General features: G+C 41.7%; 1 protein-coding gene and 1 pseudogene across 5 annotated transcripts in view; one reads left to right on the top strand and one right to left on the bottom strand.

Annotated features, from left to right (window-relative positions):
• The window catches only part of Marchf8 (membrane associated ring-CH-type finger 8), a 91901-nt gene that overhangs the window by 51437 nt on the left and 22397 nt on the right, over positions 1-18067 (top strand). The gene's annotated exons all lie outside the window — the stretch shown is intronic.
• Positions 10711-11052, bottom strand: LOC125346584 (annotated as a pseudogene).

Below are 18067 nucleotides of genomic sequence, written 5' to 3'. Positions count from 1 at the left end.
ACGAAGCAGACCTGTTTGGGGATACAGTGTGAGCGTTGGGTGACACATCTCCCCTTCTGTCAGGTGGTGAATGAGGGAATGGCACAGGGGAAAGAAAGAAAAACCTGGGCTGACCCAGGGGCCTAGAATCCTGTAAGGCATTGGGAAACAGTAAGAGTGGGAAAAGATGATAACCTTTCCTTACCATTTTAAGGGTAGTGGTCAGCAGGGTGACATTGGCTCACACTTGTAATCCTGGCTAACTCAGAAGGCTGAGATCTAAGGATGGAGGTTCAAACAGAGTGGGTAGGAAAGTCCATGAGACTCTTACCTCCAGTTAACACCCCAAAAGGCCAGGCCTGAATTTAAGTCCCAGGACCATCCTCTTCCCCCTAGCCCCGGCCAATAAAAAAGGAATCATGGCCAACAACCTTACAAGAAAGTGTATTTAATCACTTCATGGTTTTTAATTTTAGTCATCTTGGGGTTTGAACTCTGTACCTTGCACTTGCTAGGCAGGTGCTCTACCTTTTGAGCCATTCCTCCACCCTTAAGATCTTTTCAGTCCAAATTTGGGTGACATTGGATCCTTCAGAGTGAAGACCCATGGAAAAAGGTCTATTTTTATGCATAAGCTCCAGGAAGACGGTCAGCTGTATGGAAATGAGCTTGAACAGAAAAGTAGGATCTAATGTAATAGACTGAAGTGCAGACCGAAACTGGTCTTTTCAGATTCTTCCTGACTTCTGTGGGTAGCATTCCATTCCTATGGGTATGAGAATCTTAGGATTTCAGATAAGGCTGGTAGATTTTTTTTTTTTATGGCCAGCTCTTACTGAGAAAGGTAGGAAAGGATTGGAGTCATATTTCCCAATTTTGCAGCTGGTTTGGAGAGTGGGGTTCTAGTTTCTGTGTTCTGCCTTGGGGGAAGAAAGGGAGTAGCATAGGGAAGGGCCAGGTAGAGTCCGAGACTTCCTTCTGGATCCTTCCAACGTCCTTCAAGTTAAAGAACTCAACATGCCAAAGCCCCCTTTTTCCCTTTACCACATCTCATGCCCTGTCCTCCCACATAGAGAATAAAGCACCTATAAAAAGCTCATGTAGAGGGGCAAATGGAGAAAGATTCCCCAGTGAGAACATGTGGTAAGGCGGGACCTTTCCACTCATGGCAGGCTGCAGAGAAAGGCCCAGTGTGCAAATGGGATGGATGCAGTCTGTTCTAAGAAATTATTTATTTTCACAAAGATAATGCCTGAGTACTGTAAAATAGTTTACTAAGATCCTGAGTTTTATAAAACACAAGTGCAGGGGTGATAAAATAATAATGAACTGAAAAGAGAGACAGGTCCAAGGAAGCACATAGAAAACCAATTTTTAAGCCAGTCAGAAAATTACAAGCAGCTAAGAGCAACATTCTCATAGCTGGAAAATTAAGTTACAGAGGGAGCAAAAGCTTGAGCCATTTCTAATAAGTACAGAAAAGAACTGTTTTTTGTTTTTTTTTTTTAGTAGTTAGGATGAAGATGTAGGAAACAGGTGGTGACTGGACTTTTCGAGGTAGAACAGAGATGGGCTTTCTCATCTTGGATTCAAGTTCATTTTGTAAATGTGTGTGGGTATGCATGTATGCACACTGTAATGGGGACCCCCCCCAAGGGAGGGGACCACAACGTAACGGGGTCCGAGGGTGGGGGGAATCCCCCATCCCTCCAAGAGTCCACCACTCAGAGACAGTCTAAAGTAAAAAGATGGATTCATTGGGGAAGTAAAAAGTATACTGACCGGCCAGGGCCGCAGCCCAGACTTGGGAGCTGGGACCACGCGCCCCGGGCCACACTAAGGGTCAGGTTATAAAGGCAAACACCACATGGTCAAGCCTGCCACACGAAGGTGGCCAATGAGGTTACAACACTTACAGAGCATGCCAGGTCACACGCAGGTGGCCAATGGGGTTACAGTCTGTCTCATAGTATCTGTGACCCAACCTATCATTCTAGTTAGAATTGGCGCATGGATTTGGTGGGGCTCACATGATGCAGGTGGATATGCCTACTCATAGGAGGGCACAGGTTTAACCTTGAATGTTCCTTGAGACTTCCATGCTTCAGGTAGTCAAGCAGTTTACACAATCTTATCACAGGGAAGGGGAACTTCCCTAGATAGGGTAGGGGAGATCTTAGTAAAGATGGAGTTCGCTTCTGCTCTAATCTGACCTGGAGTCAATCTGACACCCCTCCACAGTTAATGATGGCACTGGCCAGATCTGACCGCCCTATTACACATACCAGTGTGTGTGTGCCAATGCCAATTCTAGGGCTTGAACTCAGGGCCTGGGTGATGTCCCTGACCTTTTTTTTTTTTTTTTTTTTTTTTCTCTCAAGGCTAGTGCTCTACCACAGCTCTACTTCTGGCCTTTTGGTGGTTAATTGTAATTAAGAGTTAAAACTTTCCTGCCCTGGAGTCTTTGGATCTCAGCTTCCTGAGTAGTTGAGGGTTGTAGGTATGAGCCACCTCCGGCATCTGGCCAGGAATTGTGTTTGTAGTTGCAGAGAATTGACTGCTTCAAACGTCTCTCATTTGGAAATGTATAAGCATTGACAGTGAAAGGATATGCCCTGGCCATCCCAGGGGATCATGTGGAGATAGTCACAGACAAGAGAAGAAGGTTTATAAGGAGGTTTGTTAGTGGGGCCATATCTCCCTCGGGAGAGGGAGCAACATGGCTCCTGTACCTTATCCAGGTGGCCGCTACTCTCTGGGGCCAAAGGGGAAGTAGGTAGGTCTTAACAGTGAATAGTAGTGGCCCATTAGGTATGGGTGGATCTTGGGGGCTAATGGGAGGAGGTGAGGACCTGAGGCAGGGGAAATGCTAACAGACATTTTGGGAGAAATGGAGAGGGGAGAGTGTTTATCCACTTTCTAGAAGATTACCATTGAGATAAAAGATTTATTTATAGCTTAAGACCAGGAAAATTCCCCTTTGAAGCAGTTTCCTGGCATTGCTACTCAGAGCTCCCCTCCCCCAGCCTGGGGTGATTTTCCTTGCTTTTCAGGAGCAGACTTTTTTTCCTAGATGGAAATACTGGCCTAGTGATCACAGACAAGCCCTGCTGCTTTTCTACAGCTAGATGCCCTTTGTGGCACAGGTTTATGAAGGAAAAAATTGCCCTTGTTCTTTCAGACATCTGTGGTTAATAATTTACCTCTTCTACATTTTTTAAAAAAAGAGTTTCAAGTAATTCTGGGTGATAGGTTAACATACCAGAAAAGCAAACAGATCCAGAAGCATTTGCTTCACTGACTGAACTTACATTCCTTGCACACCCACTAGCACACTTAGAATCTTTCTATTGTATATTGCTGCAGGAGACCATAGAGCAAAAGCAGCACTGGTTGATGGAATGGAGTTGTCATGAATTATTCATGCACTATCTCAGACCTTGGAAATCAACTGGAGGAAGTAGTTAGTCCAGTTTGATCACTGGAGTGCTGTGCTGAAGGCTTCAGCAGTGCTCTGGTGTCTGGGGCTTGGCAGGTCCTTCCCCTGACTGGTGTTGCCCAGAAGCTGCTGTGCTGGCAGATCCTTACCCCCAGGGTGAAGCACAGGCACTATTGCTGCCGTGGGGAGCTTCCCTGAAGACACCTGGTGCATTCCTGATGGAAAATGAAGGGGCAGGTAGGAGAAGTGCTGAGTCAGCAGTGTCCAGGTGGCTCATGTAATTGGGGCTGTCCTTCTGGAACTCATAAACAGACTTCAAAGTTGCCTAAGGGGTGTCTTCCTACAAGTTCCCCCTCCCTCCCCCCAGGAGCTTAGGGAGTACCTTGTCAAGGATGTATATTGTGTCTAAGAAAACTGTTTTGTGAGATTGTGAAAAGTAATTTTAAGCCAATAGATGTTTAAATGTAATGTAGTATTCTTAAATGATACCCTACTTTTGATACAGGTCTTTCATTGATTAGTATTACCCACTTAATTTTAATCCTGAAAAATATTACTTAGTTTGCAATCTAGAGGAGCCTTCTCAATGTTTTCTGCTGGAGCATTCCTTCTAGGAAGTTGGGTGAGTTTCTCTAGGCTAGAAATGTATACAAGACAGAACAAAGGGCTTTTGTTCTGTTTATTATTTACCATGCATGAGACATGTCCCAGACCATGACTCACTTGTCAGGGCTATTATACTGTTGCCATTTGCTTTGTCTGATTTTGTATATTCTGTGTCTTAACTTTGAGGGGGAGGGTTATGCAATGCTTGGTGGGGGGGACAACCATGACACAAAATCAGTGAACCAAGGCACTAAATAATCTGGGCCAAATTGTATGTATTGTTTTCTCTTAGTCTGTGGTACTGGGGATGGAGCCCAGGGTCTTGTGCTTGCTGGTACTCTGCCCTGTGAGTCATGCCCCCAGCCCTTTTTCTAGCATTTTTCTTAATAGAGTCTTGCTGTTCTCCAGATAGACCTCAAACCATGATCCTCTTGCTTCTGCCTCCTGAGTGCTGGGGTTATGGTGTATACCATCTTGCTGACCCTGGGCGGGGCGTACTATTTCATCAGTAAATATAATTTACTCTTTTAAGTCTTGTTAAACATTCCTTGAACACACACATTCTGAGCTTCAAGCTAATCAAAAGATTAGATTATATATACTGTTTACATCAGTGTGTGTGTGTGTGTGTGTGTTTGTGTGTTTGTGTGTGTGTGGCAGTTTTGCTTATATCCTAGATGTTGGGAAAATGGAGGAGAATGGAAAAGGAATAGGCCAGACTCGATCATCAACAGGCAAGGACTGTTTATTGAGGAACAGCCAGGGGCACAGACCTTTCCTCAGGTTTGGAGGTTGTGCGAGGGAGTGATTTTGGGACCAGGCTTACATGGGGTCTGAACAAGTAGGCAGGTTATTGAAAGTGCCACTAGGTCTAGGAAGTTGGGGCTTTTCTGTTTGGCCCACAAAGGGTTGTTTACAACTGGGCCTATGTGAGATGTCCTGCCTGCATATCAAAGCAGGTTCCCATATTGAGGTTTTACCTGGTGCCTGCCTATCAAAGCAGGTTCACATATTGAGGTTCCTGCCTGGTGTCTGTATGGGCCTGAGGCAATAGGGTGGGGGTCAGTCCTTCACTAGACTGCCTTCAAACTCACTGTGTTACTTAGGCTGGCCTTGAGCTCATGAACCTCCCACCTCAGCTTCTAAAGTGCTAAAGTGCTGACATTCTAGGCATAAGCTACTGTATCCAGCTCCACTACACTGATTTCTTAAGTGCAAGAGTAGCAGTACTTTTCCCTCTGTTAAAATTTTTAAAATTATTATTATAAATGTGATATATTGAGGAGTTACAGTTATACAAATCAGGCAATGAATACATTTCTTTTTGGACAATGTCACCCCTTCCCTTAATCTCTCTCAGCCCCCTCTCCCCAAGTTGTATATTCATTTTCAGCATAGTATCTAGTGAGTACCATTGTTGCATTTGTTCCTCACTATTCTTCAGGCCAGAACAGTACCTTGACTTATAGTAGTTAGTAAAGAATACATTCTGTGTTGAAGACCTTTAGCAGCCTTTGGACAAAGGCTGCTTATTCACATAACAATGTAGGAAGGAATATTACAATTTCTATAACAAATGAATTGTAATTGGTATTGATGTAGATTATTTCACTTTTGAGTTTTTGTGTATGTTTGATATATTATTTTTAAACAACACATTTACCTGTTTATTTTACTATATGTATAATTAACACTTAAACAGCAGTGATTATAAAGACTTTCTGTTTTCAGTAAAACCTTGTTTTAATATTCAAAAAACAAAAATGCTTACTGGAAAATACATTTGAAAAAGATTGTATATACTTTAATATGAATTGGGAAGGTCTTTGTCAGGAACATGTTTATCCATTTATAATTGTGGGAATGTTAAACTGTAGTAGGTATGGTGCTTAGTGACAATAAGTAAGGTACCATGTTCCCCATTAGACACATCACCTTGAGAGCTTCAGAGGCACTAAAGTTATTGTCTCTGTTCATCCTGTCCCCCTTCACAAGCCCACTTTCAAAGGAGAAAGCTGAACTCCAGACTAGATGGATAGCCCAGAACAATATTAGGATCTTGTGCTGGTCATCTCATATATTGTCTGGTGATTTGTTACTTGCTTATTGCCAAAGAGAAATAAGAATTGAAACAGACAACTACATTACAAATTTAGATTGCAACTTATGCATTTTGCCTAATCTGAAATAGATTATTATATAGCTCATTAAACTGAAGTTTAGTTTGGTAAGCTGTAGATGTCCCCCTTTTTGTGATATAATTGTTTTTCCAGACATTAAATTTACATTTAAAAATAATAGTCACTGTGAATGTGTCCTAAGTTTTATTTCAAGTTTGAACTTGTTGTAAAGTGATATTATTGAACTATTTTTATTTCTTAAGACTACTTGGATTTTCTTCTTATTTTTTGAGACACAAATTATATTGAATCCTCTCTGCTAATGTCCATGAGAGTTGCCATAATAAACAACATAGACTTCATGGGCTTTTTTTTTTTTTTTTTTTGGCCAGTCCTGGGCCTTGGACTCAGGGCCTGAGCACTGTCCCTGGCTTCTTCCCGCTCAAGGCAAGCACTCTGCCACTTGAGCCACAGCGCCGCTTCTGGCCATTTTCTTTTATATGTGGTGCTGGGGAATCGAACCTAGGGCCTCGTGTATCCGAGGCAGGCACTCTTGCCACTAGGCTATATCCCCAGCCCCGACTTCATGGGCTTTAACAACAGAAATTTATCTCAAAATTCTGGGTAGTGGAAAGTTGAAGATAAAGTGTCATGGGATTGTTTGTTTGGTAAAGATTCTCCCTGGCTCACACATGGCTGTTTCTCTGTGGTTCTGACTGACGTTTGTGTGTGTTCTTGCTGTCCATTTGTCTTCTTTTGAGGACTCTAGTCCTATTGACTATATGGTTCATTGGACTATGACCTTACTTAAGGTAAGTTACTTCCTAAAGCTGTATCTCCACATAGAGGTATAGTTCACATGAAGTTTAGGGCTTCAACATATAAATGCTGACTGAATGAACACAAATGACATTTTAAAAATGCAGTTTCTCATTTCTAATGAGATTTCAATAAATTACTTTTCAGTATAATAAAATTGAAAAATTTGAAATTATATTATCATGAAGCATCTGTAAGCTGAATAACTTTAGTGTCCACCTTCCCCATGTTAGAATTTGTTTTAAAATTTGAGAGACTGGGCCAGGCACAGGTTTGTAATCCTAGCTACTCAGGAGGCTGAGTTCCTAGGATTGTGATTCAAAGCCAACCCGGGAAGGAAACTCCATGAGATTCTTATCTCCAGCTAACCACAAAAAAATCTAGAAGTGGAGCTGTGGCTCAAGTGGTAGAGCACTAACCTTAAGCGTATAAAGCTCTGAGATAGTGCCCAGGCCCTGAGTTCAAGTCCCAGGATAGCACAAAACAAAATACAAAATCACAAAATTTTGAGGGACTATTTCTCCCCACCCACTCTTCAACTTGGTATTTTAAGTCAGTAATCTGTCTGACCTCCTAGAATCAGTGATTACAGACAGGGTTGTTTTTGACAACTGCGATTGAACACCAGTCCCACTATTTACTCCCAAATCTCTGGTAATCACTGAGTTGAGGGAACTTGGGAAAGTCATGAGTTTTTCTGAGTCTGGGTGTTTCATTCTAAAAGAATCTAAGTAAAATAGAATGGTTTCTGTGAAAAACAGGTGGGTGGTTCCTCAACAGCTAATTAGAACAACCTGCCCTATGACTTGAATACTGTCTCCATGGTGTATACCCAGAGAACTGAGAACAGATGTTGAAACAGAAACATAGAAATGAGTGCTTATGGGGCTGGGAATATGGCCTAGTGGTAAAGTGCTTGCCTCGTATACATGAAGCCCTTTGTCCAATTCCTCAGCACCATATATATATAGAAAAAGCCAGAAGTGGCACTGTGGCTCAAGTGGCAGACAGTGCTCAGGCCCTGAGTTCAAGCCCCAGGACTGGCAAAAAAAAACACCCAAAAAACAAAAAAATGAGTACTCACAAGCAGTGCTGTTCATAGCCAGAACCCCAAATACCCACCAGCAGACGAGTAGATAAGCAAAATGAGCCAAATCCATACATTAAAATATTCAGCCATAAAAATGAATAAATTATTAAAACATTGATGAACTTTGAAGGCATCTAGTTACAAAAGACCATATATTGTATGGCTCTGTTTATATAAAATGTCCCAAACAGGCAGATCCATAAAGCACAGTAGGGACTACTGGGGCCTTAAGGGAGGGCTTCCTCTGAGGGCGTTGGATTCTTAGTGTTATGGAAATATTTTGGAACTAGATACTGGTAAGGGTTGCACAGCATTGTAGCTGGTGATTGTATGCTTTAAAATAGTCGAAATGTTTTGTTATATGTATTTGCCATAAGAAAGAAGAAAGACGAGCTCATAGAAAAAAATTTAAAAATTTGCAGCAACTAGTAAAGCCATGATTTTCACAAGCATATAACATGAGACAGGCAGATATTCTGCCAGTTCAAATGAAAAATTAAAGCCAATAACCAATTTCAGTGAAGTAAGAGAATATTGAGATCAATTACAAATGAAGGCAAAACTTTTTCCATATAATGTGAAATCAACTACACTCATTCTCAGATAGGACATCATTTATCTGTCAGGTGCCTACGGCTGAGAAGTTGTAAATAGTTTACTATTGAAACAGTTTTTTGGTGTTTTTTCCATATAAATGTCTCTCTTCTGATTAAAAAACAAAACAAGGCTGGGGATATGGCCTAGTGGCAAGAGTGCCTGCCTTATATACATGAGGCCCTGGGTTCGATTCCCCAGCACCACATATACAGAAAATGGCCAGAAGTGGCGCTGTGGCTCAAGTGGCAGAGTGCTAGCCTTGAGCAAAAAGAAGCCAGGGACAGTGCTCAGGCCCAGAGTCCAAGCCCCAGGACTGGCAAAAAAAAAAAACAAAAAACAAAAAACAAAACAAAACAAAACCTCCTAGAAAACTTATTATTTTTTAATTTATTTTTTGCCAATCATGGAGCTTGAACTCAGGGCCTGGGCACTGTCCCTGAGCTTCTTTTGCTCAAGGCTCGCACTCTACCACTTGACCCACAGTGCCACTCTCAGCTTTTTCTGTTTATGTGGTACTGAGGAATCAAACCCAGGGCTTCATGCATGTTAGGCAAACACTCTACCACTAAGCCACATTCCTAGCCCTAGAAAAGTTATTCTTGATCACAGCTTATTCTGTCTGGCCTTATTTTCAAAGGCACAGTAAGAGTGGTCCTTAAGTTTGCTTTGTGGCAAAATTTCTGGAGAAATCTCAAGATGTATTTTTCTAAGCCCTTTGCTTGTGGTTGCTAGAGCTAGGAAGTCAAGCTAGGAATTTGTTACCAGATTTCACATGTAGTAGCACTTGTAAAAAAAAAATCTCGGGCTGGGGATATAGCCTAGTGGCAAGAGTGCCTGCCTCGGATACACGAGGCCCTAGGTTCGATTCCACAGCACCACATATACAGAAAACGGCCAGAAGCGGCGCTGTGGCTCAAGTGGCAGAGTGCTAGCCTTGAGCGGGAAGAAGCCAGGGACAGTGCTCAGGCCCTGAGTCCAAGGCCCAGGACTGGCCAAAAAAAAAAAAAAAATCTCATTTCTTACGATCAACTAAATATGGTTGATTCTTGAGCCTCCTCAAAAGTGGTTTCCTAAACTGTAATACTACGAACCCTGAGCCAGTTTTTCAAAAGAAGGTTTTGCAAGCACAGCTCTCTGAAGTCAGCCTTAGTTCCTTAAGTGTCTAGCCAGATTTGATCCAACGGGCATTCCTTTCCAATTTGAGTCTCATTGTAAAAACAGCATTGACAATTATTTTAAGGACATACTGAATAAGACAGACACACTGCAAGATTTAACTACAAATTATGTAGTTAAATAGAATAATGATTCAGTTGATTTGCTCAAGTAAGCAAATGGCTTAAATAGAGATTTCTTTCCAAAGAAGATATGCAGTTAACAAGAATCATATGAAAGATACTCAATATTACTAATCCCTGGTGAAATGCAAATCTAAACCATGATGGGATAGCACTTTTCACTGCCAGGATACCTATACTCCAAAATTGTAAGTAAGGATAGAAAGAAATTAGAAATATGAACACAGTTACAGGAGTCAAAAATGGTATAGCTACTACAGAAACAGTATGGCAGGTACCAAAATATTAAAGATGGAATTATTAGCATATGATTCAGTCATTCCATTCTGAATATATTTGGCAGCTGGGTCTCAAGTAGTTATTTGTACACCTGTGTTTCTAACAGCATTATTTACAGTAGCCAAAGAATGGAAGCCATGCAAGGTCCCATCAAGGGATAAATGGATGGATAAAATGTGGTCTATCCGTATAGTGTAATATTAGTCTTTAAAAGGAAAGAATTCTGTCAGATTCATAAACCATGAGGTTGCTATGCTAAATGAAATAACCCAATCATGAAAACAAAAATACTATATTATATCACTTACATGAAATATACTTACAGTAGTCAAATGTCATTTTTATTAATCTCAAATGTATTTTCTAGGTTTTCTTCTCAGTTCTTTTATTCACTGTTAATGAAGGTTTTATTTTCTACAAGTGGGTTTCTTTACCAGTTTGTTTCTTGTGTATGTGTGTGCGCGCTACTTTCAACCTGGCTACTTATTTGGTCTTGTGGTTGTTCTCAGTCTTTTTGGGCAGCAACATGGCCTGGATGTTGGGTAGGACACCACCCTGAGCAATGGTAACTTTGCCCAGCAGCTTGTTGAGCTCCTTGTCGTTGGGGATGGCCAGCTGCAGGTGGCGCAGGATGATGTGGGTCTTCTTGTTGCGGGCCGCGTTGCCAGCCAGCTCCAGGATCTCAGCGGTCAGGTCGCCGATGGGCTTGGCATAGTTGCCCTTGCAGAGCAGCCGGTGGACACGTCCCACGGGGAACTGGAGGCTGGCTCAGGAAGAGCAAGTCTTGGCCTTAGCTTTGTCTCCCTGCTTGCCTCCTCCAGACATCACTCCTGTGTGTGCGGGTGCAGCTGTGCATTTCCTGGAGCTTGAACTCAGAGCCTGGGCCCTGTCCCTGAGCTTATTTATTTATTTTGTGTTCAAGGCTAATGTTCTACCAGTTGAGCCACAGCTCCAATTCCAGGTGTTTTTTTTTTTTTTTTTTTTTTTTGGCCAGTCCTGGGCCTTGGACTCAGGGCCTGAGCACCATCCCTGGCTTCTTCCCGCTCAAGGCTAGCACTCTGCCACCTGAGCCACAGCGCCCCTTCTGGCCGTTTTCCATATATGTGGTGCTGGGGAATCGAACTGGGAGCTTCATGTGTAGGAGGCAAGTACTCTTGCCACTAGGCCATATTCCCAGCCCCAATTCCAGGTTTTTGGTGGTTAACTGAAGATAAGGGTTTTATGGACTTTCCTGCTCCTGCTGGCTTTGAACCTAGCTAGGATTATACGCCTGAGCCACCAGTGCCTGGCTGGCTCTTCCTGTTATTATAACAGTAGCACTTAATTCTAAAATACCCTGCCTTAGTTTTTTTTTTTTTTTAAAAGCATACCTTGAATTATTTTAATTCTTTTATGTTTATCAAGGTTTGTTTTTGCCAATCTACTTTGAAGTCTGTTCACAGTGTTCTCTGAGTACCTGAAAAGTGTTCTGTAGATGCCTTTTTTTCTTGCTCATTAACATAGTTGGTCTGACCATTGGATATTATCTGTTTTCATGTAGTTCTGCTAGTTTTTGCTTCATGTAATTTTTGGCTTCTCAGATTAGGTGAATATATATTTATAATTGTTAAATCCACATGATGAATCTACCATTGGATAATAAACCTTTTTAACTGTTTTTTTTTTGTTGTTGTTGTTTTGTTTTTTGTCAGTCCTGTACGTTGAACTCAGGGCCTGCGCACTGTCCCTGGCCTCCTTTTGCTCAAGGCTAGCACTCTACCTCTTGAGCCACAGTGCCACTTCTGGCCTTTTTCTACATATGTGGTGCTGGGGAATCGAACCTAGGGCTTCATGTATATGAGGCAAGCACTCTTGCCACTAGGCCATATTCCCAGCCCTAAACCTTTTTAACTATAGTAAAAATTTCCTGTCTTTTTTTGTTTTAGTGTAATCATAAAGCTCCTCTTTTTGCTGATAATGAGATTTGAACTCAGGCCTGGTTCTCTCACTAAATTGGCTGGCCCATTCATGGTAGCACTCTACCACTTGAGCCCAGTGTTTTTCAGGTTAATAGGAGATGGAATATCACAGACTTTTCTTCGTGGGGCTGGCTTTTGACCATGATCCTGCCAGGTCTCAGCCTCCCGAGTATCTAGAATTACAGGGGTGAACCACCAGTGCCTGCTGTTTTTACAATTGTGTTTTAATATTATATATGTGCTTTATAATATATATACATATATGTATGCATTTCTTTTTACTTTAGTGTTACTTGTAATATTGAATCTAATCTGGGTCTCCTGTACTTAGCAATACAATTCTGGGTGCATTCATCCTTTGGTTGTACTGCTAGTCCATTTATGTGTATTGAGTACTGGGTATTATACTTGTGTCTGGTTTGTCTTTCATGTTAACTTCATTTTCTGTGCCTGAGGCACTGTTTATTACTGTGTTCCTCCCTTATTGCTTTTCTTTTTTTACTAAGTGATTATTTTGTATTGTATTTTTCTTTTTTTGGCAGGGATGGGGGGCGTTAGTCGCGGGGCTTGAACTCAAGGCCAGGGCCCTGTCCCTGAGCCCTTTCACTCAAGGCTAGTGCTCTCCCACTTTGAGCCACAGAACCAATTGGAGATGAGCCGCACAGATTTTCCTGGGCTGGCTTTGAACCATGATCCTTAGATCTCAGCCTCCTGAATAGCTAGAATTATGAGTGTGAACCATCAGTGCCCAGCTGTATTGTAAAATTTTAATGCCTTTATTGATTTTATTGCATTTTATGAAGTTCTTCTCTCTCTCTCTCTTTTTTTTTTTTTTGGGTGGTAATAGGGCTTGAACTCAAGGCCTCACACTTGATAGGCATTCCACCACTGACCTATACCCCAGCCCTTTTTTGAGCTGGTTATTTTTGAGATAGGGTCTTGCTTCCTGCCCAGGTACATGCTGAAACAGAGATATGCATAATTCAGGCTGTCCCTTGTAGCTGAGATGACAGCTAAGGGACTGTGCCCAGGCCCTGAATTCAAGCCTCAGAACTAGCACCAAAACCAACAGAAAACCCCACCTTTTAAAAGTTCTTCTTTAACAGTTTTATCGTGCACAGAGGTGGGAGGGACTCTGCTTCCTCACATCATTCTTCCTGACTGCAGCAGGGCATTGCACAGCTCCTTTAGCCTCCTCCTGGCATGGATGTGTGTCCCTGGAGACACTGGGAAGCTCTGTGATGTGGTGTTCACCCACCTCTCAAGTCCTGTCCTTGAACTTGAATAAGGTGCATGTGGTGGCACTTGTGCCTTGGCTGGTTCACATTCTTTTGAGGCTCTTTTTGAGGGTCACACTCACTAAGTGGCTTGGACCCATGGCTTCTCTTCTGCAATGGCTGCTAAAGCAGAACAAAGTATTATTCCTTTTGATGGCACCTTTAGGTTTCAACTTCCATCTGCTATTTTCCAAATAATGGATTGTATCAGTTCTCTGAGAGAGACCTCAGGAACTCTGTTCTTTTAGCCTACTTCTCTGCCTTTGCTAAATCAGAACTTCCATTTCAGAGTTGAAGTGCTGTCATGAATACCATGGTCCTTGGGTTTTGGAGCAGCTGGCGGATGTGCTGGGTGAGGGACCCCTCTGCTCCACCAGCATATTGGGACTGCTTATTGTCATGGCACAATACTGGGATAGAGTTTCTACTTGTTTAGTAAGATTTTCTTCTGTTGGAAAGCTTTTGATACCTTAGTAATTAAGTGTACCTTGTTCCTTTTAGTTTTCTGTTTGTATATATTCCAGCTCTTTTTTCTCCTGTCCTCTGTCCCTCTAGTGCCCCCTCTTGATCTCTTTTCCCTGCTGTTGCTCTTTTTAGAATTCTCTGTCAATATTAACTTAAAGAGCATTTCTCTGTAGTTTTAAGTACTTCTTCAATCATCATGAATTACAGGTTTGTTTTCCTTTTTTGTGCCATTCTGAGACACTCTGAGCCTCTCACTTTTGCTCTGCTTTTTCATTCATGGCTGGTGCTTTACCACTTGAGCTACACATCTACTTTTGGCTTTTTTTCTGGTTAACTGGAGATGAGAATCTTAGGGCTTTTTCTGCCCGGGCTGGTTCCAAATCACAATCTTCAGATCTTGGCCTACTGAGTAGCTAAGATTATAGGTATGAGTCACTCACCTGGCTCCACTGAGGTTTTTATTTTACTGTCTTTGGTTTTACTCCCTTTATTTCATTAGAACATGATTAAAACAACATCTTCATGTCTTCTTTTTTGCTAATTTTTACATGTGTGTCAGTTTCACTCTAACTAGTCTCTTCATTGTGGATTTATTTCATTGTACGTCTGGTGTAAGGCATTTCTGCTGCTTAGTAAGTAGGGATTACCTCAAAGAAAAGCTCTTATGTGATTGAATAGTTGGACCAGTGGCTTTATTTTTGATAGAATACACTTTTTACTTGAAATAACAAGTGGCATTCAAATTATAGTTATTGTTGATAATAGACTTTTTCTTAAAATGGAATTTCTACTTAAAGGAAAGAAAGTAACCATTTTGGTTGCTGATGATAAAATTCAGGGTTTTTAGCAAAAATATATTCATCCCTGTGTGCTAGATACTTTTCAATACTTAGACACTTGTAAGTTTGCTTATTGTATATGATTTATGATTACATGGTGAAATAAGTTGATGTTTAGGAGATTTGCATCATTATAAGTGGTCAGTAATCTCTAAAGTACAATGTTATAAAATAATGGCCAAAGTACAGTGTTATCAAATCATGACTGGCACTGTGGCTCATGCCTATAATCCTAACTACTTAGGAAGCTAAGTTCTGTAGGATTGTGCTTAGGCAGAAAAATTCACAAAACTCCATCTCAGTAAAGGCAAGCTGGACATCTGGCACTTACCTGTCATTTCAGCACCTATTAGGGAAGCCTAAAGCAGTAGATTCTAACAAGCCTCAGGTGTACACCTGGGCCAGAAGCAGCGCTGTAGGCTTGGCTTAGTGATGGAGTGTCATATTAGCAAGAATGATGCCCTAACTTCAAAACCCCAGTGCCACTACCAACAAAAATAGTAATCTAAGTACAAGATAGACCATTGATTTTCAGTGTAATGATAGTCGATGTTCATCAATACCTTTTCAGAATACACATTGCAGGTCTACATTTCTTGTGTTTTTGTATAGTGTAAATAAAGAACATTATCTACAATACTTTCAAATAGGCATTAAAATATAGCTCCTTTTCTCACTATGTAACTTGTCGAGCTAGGTTTTCATCATTTACTTTCCCCTACCTACCTAGGGTTGTAGCTGGCAGTCTGTGAATGAAGTAACAGGAGAAAAAAATATACACATTCATAAGCTTAGAGAAGAAGCGTGTACACACATGAAGATAAGCTTCCCTGGTAGGTGATGGCATGACAGAGGTATACCACCAATGTCCAGCTTGCAGGACAGGATGGAGCAGGATTTGGAACAAGGTGTGCACCTCAAAGTTTGTGGTCTGTATACCAGCACCATGAGTCAACATGGGCATCTCCAGGCACTTGAAACCCTCAAATCACAACCTACAGTTTAACAAGATCCCCAAATGTTTAAGCTCACAGAGTTTGAGGTACTTTGATCTAAAGGAAATAATAGAAGAAAAAGGGGCAGGAGGCCATATTCTTGCTTAACGTAGGTTAAGCTATCCCACTAAAGAGGTGTGGAGATGAGAGGAAGTTGGGGAGCAGAGGCACCTTCTGTACCTCCTTGGAGGAAGGAGATGCCTGGGGGCTTCCATTACTCAGGAAAGAATGGGTAAGATCTAATGGAAATAGTCTGCCCAGAGTTAACTTTCTGAGCACTGAAGTTTAGTTTGGGTTTGAACTAGAGTTCTTTTCTTTAGTGTACCCAGTATCACTTCTTGACTTGGCCATTTGGCAACCTTTTCTTTTTCTGAAAAACAGTTGATATTATTGATTGGTGCTTTTATCACCCATCCTACACTGCTATAATTTAGGTATGTGCTTTTTTTTTTTGTGGCCAGTCCTGGGCCTTGGACTCAGGGCCTGAGCACTGTCCCTGGCTTCTTTTTGCTCAAGGCTAGCACTCTGCCACTTGAGCCACAGCGCCACTTCTGTCCATTTTCTATATACATGGTGCTGAGGAATGGAACCCAGGGCTTCATGTATACAAGGCAAGCACTTTTTGCCACAAGGCCATATTCCCAGCCCAGGTATGTGCTTTTTTATGTCACTCTTCAGCTTTCCCCTGGTCTCTGTGTTATTCTTGTCCATATTTCAAGCCTGGCAGTTTCTGTGTGTGCAGCAGCTGTGTAGTGTGGAGGGAGTGACTGATTTGATTAAAACTTTTTGCCAGTTAGTTTGAGATGAGTCTCATGGACTTTCTTACCTGGCCTGGCCTTGAACCTTGATTCTCAGATCTCAACTTCCTAGCTAGGATTACAGGCCTGAGCTACCAGCTCCTGGTTATTGTTGTTGCTGTTGTTCTCCTCCTCCCCCTCTTCCCCCTCCCCCTCCTCCTTCTCCTTCCCCTCCCCCTCCCCCTCCCCCTGGTTCTGGGATTTGCACTCTGGGCCTGGGCACTGTCCCTGAGCTTCTGTGTTCAAAGCTAGTGCTATATCACTGGAGCCATAGCTCTACTTCTGGCCTTTTGGTGGTTAATCGGAGATGAGTCTCACAGACTTTCCTGCTCGGACTGACTTTGAACCATAATCCTGAGATCTCCATCTCCCGAATAGCTAAGATTACAGGTGTGAGCCACCAGGACCCAGCTTCTTTTAAGAACTTTTAAAAAAATTATTAATTAAATTTTGTTGACAAGGTGTTGTGCAAAAGGAGTATAGTTACATAATAAGGCAGTAAATACATTTCTTGGGATATCTTACACCTTTGTTTTTCTTTCCCTAGATCAAGTAGGCATATATACAACATCCAGTGTACCAAAATCATACAGTAACCATGTAGGGTATGCCAAAGGAAATTCACCTAGAACTTTAAATGTAACATCAACAATAGAATCCTCCTGTGTCCTTCTCTTGGAGTTGTTTTTGCTTATCCTTGTATATATGATCATGTGAACATAGCTGTTGGGCTATTTTAATCCATTGATAGGTCTATTCTAGACCTTTTTATGTCCAGTAGTTGTTTGGTTTTAGATATATAATGTAAGGTCACTGACCCAAGCATGTGGAAATACCATTTGAAAAGAAGTTTGTTGTTTTGCAGACTTGGTTTCTACTGTCCTCCCCCACCCCAACAGTCATATCTAGGCTTGTCTTGCTCAACATTAATTGTTCAAGTTCTGACCATTTCCCTGTTAATATGAATATTTTATCATTTCTAATCACTATGTAGTATTCCATTGTGTATAGATACCACATTTTTTTGTATCCATTCATCTGTAGTGGGGCATCTGGGTGGTTTCCATATTTTGGCTATTGTGAATTGTGCAGCAATAAACATGGATGTGCAGATGTCTTTATGATATCCTGAGACCTTTTGTTCAGGATAGATGCCTAAGAGTGGTATGGCTGGGTCATAGGGTATGTCTATGCTGAGCTTTTTGAGGAATCTCCATACTGTTCTCCAAAGTGGTTATACTAATTTGCACTCCCACCACAGTGGAGAAGGGTTCCTCTTCCCCTGCATCCCCTCCAGCATTTGTTGTTTGCTGCCTTCAGAATATAGGCCATTCTAACTGGGGTGAGGTGGTATCTCAGGGTTGTTTTTAGTTGCATTTCCTTTTACTGCCAGGGATGTTGGACATTTCCTCATATGTTTCTTTTGCCATTTTTATCTCTTCTCCTGTGAAGTCTCTCTTTAGCTCCTTTGCCAATTTAATGATTGGTTTACTGGGTTTGGAGGTGGTT

This window comes from Perognathus longimembris, chromosome 2 (genome assembly GCF_023159225.1).
Source record: "Perognathus longimembris pacificus isolate PPM17 chromosome 2, ASM2315922v1, whole genome shotgun sequence".
Classification (NCBI taxonomy): Eukaryota; Metazoa; Chordata; class Mammalia; order Rodentia; family Heteromyidae; genus Perognathus; species Perognathus longimembris.
This window is presented reverse-complemented; position numbering and strand designations above follow the sequence as displayed.